Source organism: Rhopalosiphum padi, chromosome 4 (assembly GCF_020882245.1).
Source record: "Rhopalosiphum padi isolate XX-2018 chromosome 4, ASM2088224v1, whole genome shotgun sequence".
Taxonomy (NCBI): Eukaryota; Metazoa; Arthropoda; class Insecta; order Hemiptera; family Aphididae; genus Rhopalosiphum; species Rhopalosiphum padi.
The window spans coordinates 40,718,337-40,730,790 of record NC_083600.1 but is presented as its reverse complement, the minus strand read 5'-3'; positions in this window follow the sequence as shown (position 1 = coordinate 40,730,790).

The following is a 12,454-nucleotide window of genomic DNA, read 5'->3' as shown; positions in this document are numbered from 1 at the left end:
TCAACAATAAAAACTCATAATATAACATTTTCCAGCTATTTTATACTAATTTTAAACAATATTATTGAATTAATATGCATAGTACATACTTTTAACAAACAATTGTATTTAGATAAATGTCACTATAATTATTATATATTTTTGTGTACAACTGCGAATAATTGTCAAAATTACCAATAATAGCACCTACCTTTAAAATTAATAATTAAATCAACAATATATCTAAAATGTGCGTGTTTATTATGCTTAAATACCTACACCATCATAATATTGTTTTATAAATTTTAAATAATAAAATGAATGGTTTAATTGTTAACATTTTAATTGTTATAATAAATTTACACCTATTTGGCTAATGTCATTACAAAGGATGTTATTGGTAAGCAAAAATACAAACAATAATATACTTAATTGTATAATGAATAAAGATCGGATTTCTGTGTGATGTATTTTTAATTTTATTAAAGCTATGTATTATGTTGATATGTATTTAGTATTTAAAGTATTTATACCTAATACATGTAATTATTGTTATTATAACCTATTATATGTAACAATACGTAAAAAAATGGGCCTATTAAATAGATTATTTTTATTGAAATGTGTTCATATTTTTCAATCAACATTTACATATATTACACACATTTAAATTATAATATATCAGTTATTAAACTCGATTTGTAAAATATTTATTATATAATAAATTTCTTACGCTCATAAAATTGTTTATATATTGAGGCAGGAAGTTTTTTTTACAGTGATTTTAAGAATAAGTGTTAGAGAACCTTGTGTTAGAAATTTTAACCTTTGATATAAATCAAAAACATTTATTGTAAATTTTCGCGATTTTGACATATTTTGTAAACATTTAAACTTTAAATGCTTATAAAGTTATGGCCAACGATTTTTTTTTTTTTTTATTTACTACAATAAGAACAACTAATAACAAACCTTATTTACATTTTAAAGATATTTTGGAAAGCAAAATTTTTTTCATCGGCATTTCAATCAAAAATTTTATCAAAAATCATTCTATGAAAAAGTAATAATTTGTATATTAAACATTCTACTAAGGTATTGTGTGTATTAATTTTTTATATTTTATATGGTGTATTTGCAAAGCAATATGCAGCAGGATGGGTAGGGAGCGATATAGATTTAATTGATCGTGGTTTAAGTTGTGGATGTAAAGGTGATCAGTTCATATTGATATTAGATGCTTACAATAATAAGACAATGAGGATTTGCAATTTTTAAAATGGTTGAATATTTGATTTAATTATAATTGTCTAATATTTTAATTATACTCGTATTTACGATTAGATAATAAATTTGTATATTTTTTGTATATATTATAAATCAGTATTATATATCTGATAACTAAAAATAATTGATCAAGTAATTAATTATAAGAGTAAAAACAATACAATACATTTAATAAAAAAATATATTTACATAATTTGAGTATAAAATAATAATAAATGGCTGGAAAAAATTTGCACTAACGCTTTATATTAAAAAATACATTATATAATATATTATGATATTACAATTTGATATTGTTTATAAATTTGTTTTCTCCAAACTAAAAATCCTTAAACAAATAGTGTTTGTGAGAAGAAAAAAAATCGCAGACTGTATATTATACGCCAAATTCGCAAGATTTTTTGAGATAAAAAGATAAGAGTGTGCTGGCCATCATGCAAGTAGTGCAGTGTGCGGATTGATTAGACAGGTTAGGTTTTTTAAATAAAAAAATGATCAGTTATCCATATCAATATTGGATGGACCAAGTAAAAGACGACTTTAAGAGGAGATTAAGTTACCGAGTGAGAATTGAAGATGCAGAGGCAGTGGCGTATTTAGGATTTTGCTGCCCCGGGTACACGTTTTTTTAATGCCCTTTTCCTCTCGCTAGTTTTTTTATAGTGGCAATTTTTTTACCCTAAAAAAACTTACAATACATGTGATATGCTAATAGTATCATGAAGTATAAAAATGTATTGAGTGTCCTAGAATGTTGAATATTGTAGGTTTTCTCAGTAGTATCCATTATAACAAAATAATCAAATCCAATTGTGAAATGTATTAATTTATTTTCATATCATATATTTTATTTTCATAATATGTTTATAAAACAAACATCATTAAATTAATATTATAAAAAAAGTTCCCAGTTAAATTAGCTGCCCTCAAAAAAGTGCTGCTAGCGGCAATTGCCACTTCCCCCCCACCTAAATACGACACTGTGCAGAGGACCGAGAAGCTGGGAAAACTTTGGTAGAAGTTCACGCAAAATAAATAAAATGCTGTGGGTCCACTTTTTTGGTATCTCTTATAATGTTATTGTGGAACATTTTTGTTTTTAATGGTGCTTACTGTATGCAGTTTGTGGTCTACTGTTTTGACTAAAAAACAAATTATCTTGATTTTTAGTGATTACTATTACTCGACAATAGTACTGTTGCATAATGCTTTTCAGATTTAAACTGATGATGATTGATTTCAAAACGGACATTATTTTTGAAGTAACAGTCGTACAGATAAAATATTAGAGTGTAGGCGTGATCGTTTTACCATTTCATATTATTCAATAATCAATACCAATTTAAATCAGTCGTGTGCAAAACTGTTGAAAAATGATACTTGAGCATTGGTCTTCTGTAAATCGTGTACAAAATATTTGTCGCATACCATACAATACTATACGTCACTGTCATATCTAAATGCACACTAAATATGTTTGTGCAACGCAAGTATAACATGATCCTCTATAATATTTGATCTCAGAAAATTATTTTATAAACGATAATGATGTGTTTGATATTACAACAATGCGCTCACCGGTGCGTATTCATTTTTCTTGACGTCCATAAATCACTATTGTGGTATTTATTTTTCATAAATCATATTTTAAATATATCATATATACCTAGTTGCGTAGACATAATAATGTTTTGAAGTCGATGGAGTAAAAATCATTTTAAGTATTCGTCGTAATAGTCATTCTTTACGAGAATCGCGAAAGAACTTCGTCACTGAAAATTCGCGATGTAAACCAAACCTCTCCATTATTATTGAGTGGCAGTTAGTTGTTTTAAAAATAATAACACTCACTGCTATGTTATTGGTTTTACAGTGTTGGCCAAGCAATTTTTAAATTTTCCCGTTTCCCTGAAATACTCTATTCGTTTATTAGCGAATATAGTAGATTCTTATTATGTCGAACGTAGCTATCTCGAACTGTATCGAGATCCTCTTGAAACTACCGTTACACGTCTTAATAGCGTCTTGCTCCGCATAACTCGAAATAAAATTAATCGTTTTTCGTTATCTCGAATACACAAATAATATTTTCATTTCGGTATGAACAAAAATTAAGTTTTGCTTTCAGTAATTCAGTATAGTGATTGTGATTTCACGCATTGGTAGTCAATAAGTCATTCGTATACAATATATAGTGAATTGGAAAATAAGTGTAATTTAAATGTCCTTTGATACCTACAATTAATTTGTATATTATTACAAAAACAAAAGTAATATTAAACAAACTCTAACGACTAATGGCAGATAAAAAAAAAAAAAATATATATCTATTCATTTTTGTAGTTTATTTATATGTATATGTAGTATTAGTACTTTAAATATTCAAACTACGCATTTTAAGCATTATAATAATTATTTACTATTTTTTTTCAATTTTTTTTGAGAATTTTAATAAAATTCGTTATTTCGAAAGTTTCGATATCTTGAAGTTTTGTTTTCCTTGATATTCAACTACATAACGAGAATCTATACTGTATAAATACAACTATGTGTATTATTATGCATATTTACGTGTTCAATTTACTTAAGAAAATCTGGACTACCTTTTATATGATTTTGTAGTATATCAAATATGTTTTTCATTGATCTAAGAGAAACACAATCCATGCCCGTCGTGTTCTTATGTTCTAGTTATAAATAGCTGCATAGTGCCATAGTGCATAGCTTATACTTGGATGAGTTGTCCTCTAGGTTAAGTATATGTATTGATTTATTGACTCGGGAATGAATAACATTCCGATTACTTAGATAAAACATAATTTTGGTCCACTACGATGTCAAATGGTGTTGTCACGGTACAGCATAAGACTATTATCGACTAACGTGTTTTCTCTCTAACCTAATTATTTGGTAAAACTAAGTAGTTACTCGGTACTCCTGTGCATGTGTATATTTGATATTACATTTCAACAAAAATAATTTCATCTATATAAGTCTTAGTGAGTTTTAAACGCCGTACACATGTTATACGTTGATAACTCACTATATAATATTTATAAGTAATAACAATAATTCTCAGAAAGGTATACCATAATAGGCCTTGAAAATATCTTAATAGTTGCTGCAACGTTACACCAGCACAGGGCCCCATAATATTGTTATTATAATATTAATGAAATGATAATATTATTATCATTGAACCATTAATTATTATCAATTGAGCAGCATAATAATGGACTGCACTATTTTCATCAATAGTTGGACCTCGAACAGTCAAACTACTTAATGGCGGCAGTATTAAGCAGTAACCGTCGCAGGTGTATTGTCGAAAGTCGTCTTTGATAATTTATTAAGTCCGAGTACGAAAATGTTTTTATTTTTTTTTTTATATGCGCACGTATGATATCATTATACTTTTAGCTCGGGACAATAAATTGGGAGTGAATGTGTGCTGTAACCGCGACGCGCGTTATGTAAACGTTATTAAAACAGGAACCCACTGGGATTTATACAGTACCTATAAGGTCCATTCTCCCTGGGTCATAGGTCGGTTTCCTTATACATGATATATACTCCGGCATACGCAGATACACGCAGACGCACGTCATATCGTATTATAATGGTTACGACTGCAGTATTTACTGTGTGTATATACGTATTGTGTGCAACTTATGGTTTAATCTCATAAATACTATAAATCCGCCTTAATTTCGAAAATATTTTCGTTGACTTGAGGTTGAGCCAATCTTGTCAATTTCCGTTTGAATTCGTACCACGCGATTCGAAAATACATTATATACGTAATAAATATATATATATATATATAGTGAATACAACTTTTATCATATCACGAGACCTCCATATTCGAGCTATTTAATTTGTGATGTGTTCAAAAGTCTACATATTATACTAAAATTGAATTTCTATCTGTCAATGTTATCGGATAGGTATCAACATTTATACGAATGAGCACAGAATTAATATTTTTATCCGAGTAAATATTTCGGCGTTTATACGAAACCGTCGCGATGGTGTTACAAATTTAGTCGCAGTGCCCGCAAACACCGAAACGTTGTTCGACTGCAAACGGGACGGCTGGTACGAATTATTATTCGTCGTATAGAGAACGCGTACCAGCAGTTGTAGTGATGCGATATGCGTCGAGGTGTTGATCACGACAGATGAAGATCTATGCCGTGCCGTTGAACGCGAACCGCTACAGCGCCGAGTGATTATAAGAGTATTAATTGTTAGTTGGCACTTTGAACATTCTCACAACAATTAAACAACCAGCGACTACCAATCAGTGTCAATCAACGGGCTTGAGTTTTTTTTTCCTTCGTTTCCTTGTACTGATGGTTCAATCGTCATTCTATTCGCAAATAAAAAAAAAAAATTATAAATTTTATCGTATAACAGTATAATGCGTACGTCGCGCGCGGATTCGTATGCGCTGCACTTGCGAATGATTTTTCGCGACGCTCCGCGAAATCATTGTTTCCGGACTACGTACACGATGTTTAGTTGTGAGAAAATCGGTAGAAAGTATATTATGTTATTATCATACTATGAGCGTATATTGGACATTACGAAATTATCACGGTGGACACGTAAACGACTTACTTGCGATCGGGCAAATCGTGTCCATAAATCTTGACGACTACGCGTACACGTCGTTGCCGTCGGTTTACCGGCGTGGGCGTTGCAGGACGAAACACTTATATATACCATAAGCTCCTTAGGTAGGAACATAAAGATCTTGTGCGATAATACCAAGGGATTTGTGAGGTTTTGCATGTAGTTTAGTTTGGCTCGATCGCGGGTAAATGATTTATGACAGTGTCCGTTACAGCGTTATATCTTATATACCTATTATAATATATAATATATAGGTAGTACCTATATCTTGTGCAGTGTACTTTATTTTATTTTAACGATTACGATATTAGCATAAAAAACTGTATTGTTCTAAGTCAAATGATTTTTCATTGGTGATGTATTTTTTTCGAAATTTCTAAATCGTATGACATTATAGGCCTCAGCCAGCTAAGGTAATAGTAATGGTTATTTTAGACGAATAATTTGATCATAACGAGTATAGGTATACTTAATTCTAATGATTCTAATCGTATATAATCAATGTTATAGGATTAATGTTTATTTTTAATTTTTTTTGTTCGTGGGATTATTGTTTATCATCACAACAATTCATTTAACTACTGCATTTTTGTTTAAAACATACCACATATAATATAGCCATTGTAAACATTATAACATTTATAACATACCTATCTGTAAATTACTTTCTCTTTCGTTGTCATAGGAAATCTGTTCGCGTAAGACGGATAACGACAATAATATGATGTCTATATAAGTACATTAAGGTTTTGGTGGTCCAATTATTCAAAGAGTACATTTTGGACAACACGACTTACACAGTTACACAACTGTTATTAATTGTTATAATTTATCATATATATACCCAGACGCGTTACACTACACGATATATTATTTAAATTGTAATAGAAACAATGGTTACACGAGACGAGAGACGTTTTAATTTTGCTCGAACGATAATAATATATTTTGTGTAATACAAAGTTGTGACCCATAAGGATAAAAATTGGCCATGATTACAGAAGTAAATAATGCGTGTTATACAAAAAAATACATAATGTAATTATTTATTATTATTTTTTTTTTTAATAAACTTCTAAAATCTATTATTTTACTTATATAAGGTTAAATTTAAATGTTTTATGATTATATATTATTGTGTTCGATGTGTGTTGGTCATCGTAATAAGGGCACACCCCTTGCAGTCGAAAAGAGTGGGTCGTGTCAATGCACTTGCAGTATGTAATAATATAGAGTTGTCAGTGAAAAATGCATAATGCTCTAATATTACATTATACTAATAATATAATCCGGACAATATATATAATTAACGATTACTATTGGATAACATACAGTTTGCTATTACATGTTGTTCTCAATGATATATTTACGCGTTTTTTGCAAAAACATCGGTAACGGTCAAATCACTCAAATCATATAATTGCATTTTGAACTCACCGTATATAACATATATCATACCTACAAAGTGACCTAAGCTAGAATAGTTACAGCGTATATCTGCTTTTTAATCGTAATGCATTATGTTCTATATTACGAAGCGCACACGCGTATGATATCGCAAACCAACGAATAAAACTCATCATTACTATATTATTATTATTATTATTTTTTTCATAAATCTCGAGTGAATGCTGCGGCGGTGGCTTGCTCAGGATCCTATAACATCATAGCGAGAGTGTACAAGAAAGAAAACCGTTGTGATGTTTTTTTGGTGCGTCACTGCAGAATATTATTATACTCGCACGGTAGAACAAAACATCACACCGCAATAAATTACTTGGTGTTAATTTATTGTTTTATTTATGCAGCGTTTGAAAATAAGAACATGTTTCCGTCTTACGATCTCGTGCAAATGCGAACTCGGAATTATTCTGACGTGTATTTGCATAAAAAACATGCGGAGATAACGATCTATTATGTAGGTATTATAATAATAGTAGAACTACTTGAACTTCAAATTAAAGGACTATAGCAGTCGTGTTATGATGTGTTTGGGCGTAAAGCGTTCGTGTAAGTAGCCGAAGGATGGGCCGGCGAGTATATAACATATAATAGTATAATATAATATATATATATAGTAAATATAGTATACATATAGTGTTTATGAAAAACAACGATTCACATAACAAATCAAATCCCACCCATGCCACATTATGTAGACAAGCTTGCAGAACGTATAGCTATTAAGACAGCTGCAACTTCGCCTATATATATACATGAAACTGCGCAGAACTATACAACATTTTTAATGCTGTCGATTCCTACTGACAATAGTGAAGAAAACAAACGAAGCGCTAGACTTCACCTCTAAGCAACAGTTGTGTACGTGACATGAATAAAATATGATAAATATTATATATTTGCATAGCGGTGAACTGTTATGAATTTGTTTTATTGGTAGTATATACTTGCTCGGCCAGCGCAATGTATTAGTATGAATAATCGTAAATTAATGCCGTTGGTAAAAAAAAAAATACGAACACAATTATTAATATACAGTACTGTATCCCGAGAAGATTTACCTATTGTGATATCTCTTGTAATAATGGAGATATCATAATTATGTTTTTTTTAAAGACTCGCGAAGACCAAGACTACAAGTATTTCATAAATCATAATATTCTAATTTAATTTAATGTTATGGTAAAAAAAGTTAAAAACATAATTTTTTAAATTTTTATCAAAATAAAATTGAAAATAGCCATTTTGTAGAATTAATTAATATTTTTCTAAAAATGTTGAAGTTTCAATATATTATTTTCAATATTTTTTTTAGTTTCGAAAATATTTTTATATTATTATTTGGGCATGAGCCCGTAGGTCACATATAACTGATACTTATATGGTATTGAATAATTTATAATTTTTCTCGAAACTAGAAAAAATATTATAAATCATCATAATTTTATAATTTTCAGAAAAATGAAAAATAATTTTTTTAACTTTTTTACCAAAATATTAAATTAAATTAAAATATAAAATATTCATTGTATTTATCTTTGTAAGTGTCATGAAAAAAAAAAATTATGATATCTCCATTATTTCAGGAGATATCGCAATGAGTATAATGTATAAAATATAAATCCTCGTGGGACACCTTGTATATTTAGTTACTTGATAAAAATCACATCTCAATAACACACGACGCTCAAGTAATACTATAATTATTAATTACCATGAAATATAACTAACTTAAATCATAATATACATATTACATATTTATGTCATAATGAACTTTGTAGTTAAACGTACTATATTATATAAATATATTTTTCTTACAGTTTACTTAGTACAATAAATGTATTGCAACAAAATTGCTGTCTATTTATTCTTTTTCGATATAATCTCGTTAACTGCAGTGATGATTGTTTTACTCAGATCTCTGACTCTTTTTTTTTGTAATAATATTATATACTCCAATAGGTCTGGTCCAAAATTGAAAAAAGGTGTTCAAAACTGTAAAAAAAGATTCACAAAATTATAAATAATAGTAATAACATTTTAACAAATTTTATTTCATGATAATTTTAAAAATTATACTGAGAATTTTCAATTTTAACCTCCCAAAAGAACTTATGGTAGTTTAAATTTTCTTTAAGAATCTCCTCCCCCCCTTTTAATAGTTGATTATCGGACGATTTTTTCTATAAGTAAAAGTGTTTTTATACACCAAAAATACGCATCATTGTAATATCAATAAATTGTTGACTTCACTAAATAATCTAAAATTAAGTATTAGTTACTTATCATACATTATTAACACCAACAACTGAAATATAAGCTTATTAAAGTTATTAATATAGCGCTAGAGCTATAACCAAATTTTAAATTTTGTAAATTTTTTTGATTGATTTTTGGCCGTCTCTTTATTTGTTACCACTGTGGGACGATCCCGTCGAGATTTCACGTCGCGTTTATAATGACGGCGGTGGCAGTGCGGTAGGTAAAGGGCGGACGAATAGGAGACGATTTGTCTCCGGGATCGCGTGACTACAAGACAAATTCGATAAAAAAAAATGTAAGATACCTATATACAATATGTTCTCACGAATCCAAACGAATAAAGACGCTGGTTGCGACGGAGGAGGATTATTGCATCAGGGCCACGGTGTGTTCGTCCGTTTGGACTAGATCCAAATAATAATAATAATAATAATAATAGTTACAACAAATACGCGCCGGTATTAATGACCGCGGTCGTATTATTCCACCGCCCGCAACGTCCGTCGACTATTTTACGTTATGTAAATGCGGTCGCGCTCTTCCTCCGATAGTGCTCTCTCTCTCTCTCTCTCTCCGGGCCGCGCGCGCAAATAATATAATAATAATATTATATAGGTAATATAGGTAAGTGCGCGCGCACTCGTCTTATATACGTAGTACCTATGTGTATACAAGTATACGTCGTTCGTTTATTTTTCTTTCGCGAGGCATATTAATATACATTTATATAGCTGTTATTTTTCCCTTCTCGATCACTCGCCGCGCACTTGCAGGTTACGCCGCGAGTCCGTCGGTCGCTGCAACGGCAGCAGAAAACGGCGGCGGCGGCGGCAACAGCAGCTTGTGCATTTATTGACCGCACGTTTCTGCAATTAAATTTATCGGTCCGGTTATTCTGGATCGATCAAATAAAGTCGGCTGAAAAAAAAATGTACACACACGCGCCCGCACGCGTACCTACTGCAGCACTGTATACACATACACGCCGCATAATACGCGTGTGTGCGTTCCAGCCTTCGTATAAAATTATAACCGTTACGGAAACGAATATAATACGATGGCCGCCCCGGATTTATATAAGCGCGGGCTCGTCGTTATATATATTATCATCTAGTTTTCACATTCGAGGAGGAGACAGAGAGACAGCAGCTCGTCGACTATAATCGAAAAATAACGAGAAAAAAAATCGTATACCCGTATATGCATGTTGCATCCATATATCATCATATAAGCATCATCTGAACTAAATAGGAAGTGAAGGGGGCAAAAAATGTATTTCTAGCCGTGCTATAAGAAATCCTATAAAAATGTACACAATTAATTAGTTATCAAACTATGATTTATTTTTTCGAACGGTAGGTATACATCATCACCACTGCTACTCATCAGTCATCATTATACTACGACGTATCCTGTTTTGTTTATAAGTTATAATACCAACGGAAAAACGATAACGCAATACGATATAATCCACCAAATAATAATTATAAAAAAAACTGATTCTATTTGGTTTTAGGTAAGGCGTATATTATGTTTGTGCATATACTGATAAAAAGAAAAATCTATAAAACATCTTTTGCATACATGAAAATGAAAATGAAAACGTTAATGAACGAAATCAATAATATAGTGATGATATTATTTAAAAGTGATTTTAAGGTACATTAAGTGTTTGACACGATAAAACTCTTGCAGAGTATAATATTTAACAAAAATTATTTATTATATTGGCACTATAGTACGCGTATAGTTTTAAATAACGCAATTGTTTCTATTCGAGCCGTTTTTATAATATTACTTGCGATAAAACTGATTGAAATTTCATTCGTTATGAGGGGGGGGAGGCATTCTAGTTGTTATCTAAACGTTGATGTTCTGTGTTTAAGTCTGTGTAGAACGTAACTTCAAAAATCCTAAATAATATTATGCCTATATATTATACACGCGCTATATACGTTCACTGTTACGTGAAAATATCCATTATAATAATATATCAATCGTATCGACGTCGAAACGCGAAAAATTCGTAGGTATTTGTCCGCCCACGCGATATACAGCTGATCGCGCGCGTGTGTATCGCCGACGACCATACAATAATAATGTGCAGACCGTTCACGTAATCCGAATCCAACGAAAGACGTATATTTATTTTCAATGTTATAATTTCGTGCACGATCGCCATAATACCACTGCTGCTGCTGCCGTTGCTGCTAACAACAGTATTACGCGGTCTGTCCTATAATCAGATACCTATCGCAAGATCGTTCCGTATTATATAGTTTGCGGAGAGAAATATATTATTTTCTCCCGTATAATTGTTGTTTGTAATTTGTGATTATTTTTCTACTCGACCTCTGTAATATACTATGTTTTTTCGTGTTCTATATTCCGAGTTCCTGAAGTATATTATATACTGTTCGTACAACGATTTAGTTTGACGTTTTGACTCTTCGCGTGCAAATTTTAATTATTTACGCGGTATAGGTATACTGCGCTGTATTATATATAATATATCAACCGACGTGCGACTCTGTCACAGACGAGTATGGACACATATTATAATATGTACTGAATTTGCAGACGTTGTTTGCCCCGTGTCATAAAATCGTTAACAATGTCAGTGATGTAAACATAACATTTCGATTCGTGAAACACTGCTATAGTTACTTATACGATCGGAAAATAATGTGAATACAATCTTTATTTCGATGGAAATAATAATATATATAGTATGCTATAATATGGTATAGGTATGTTATCTTTTCGAGCTTCGTCGCAGTACACGAATGTACAGCTCAATATCTACACGAGTAATCAACCGTTGCCT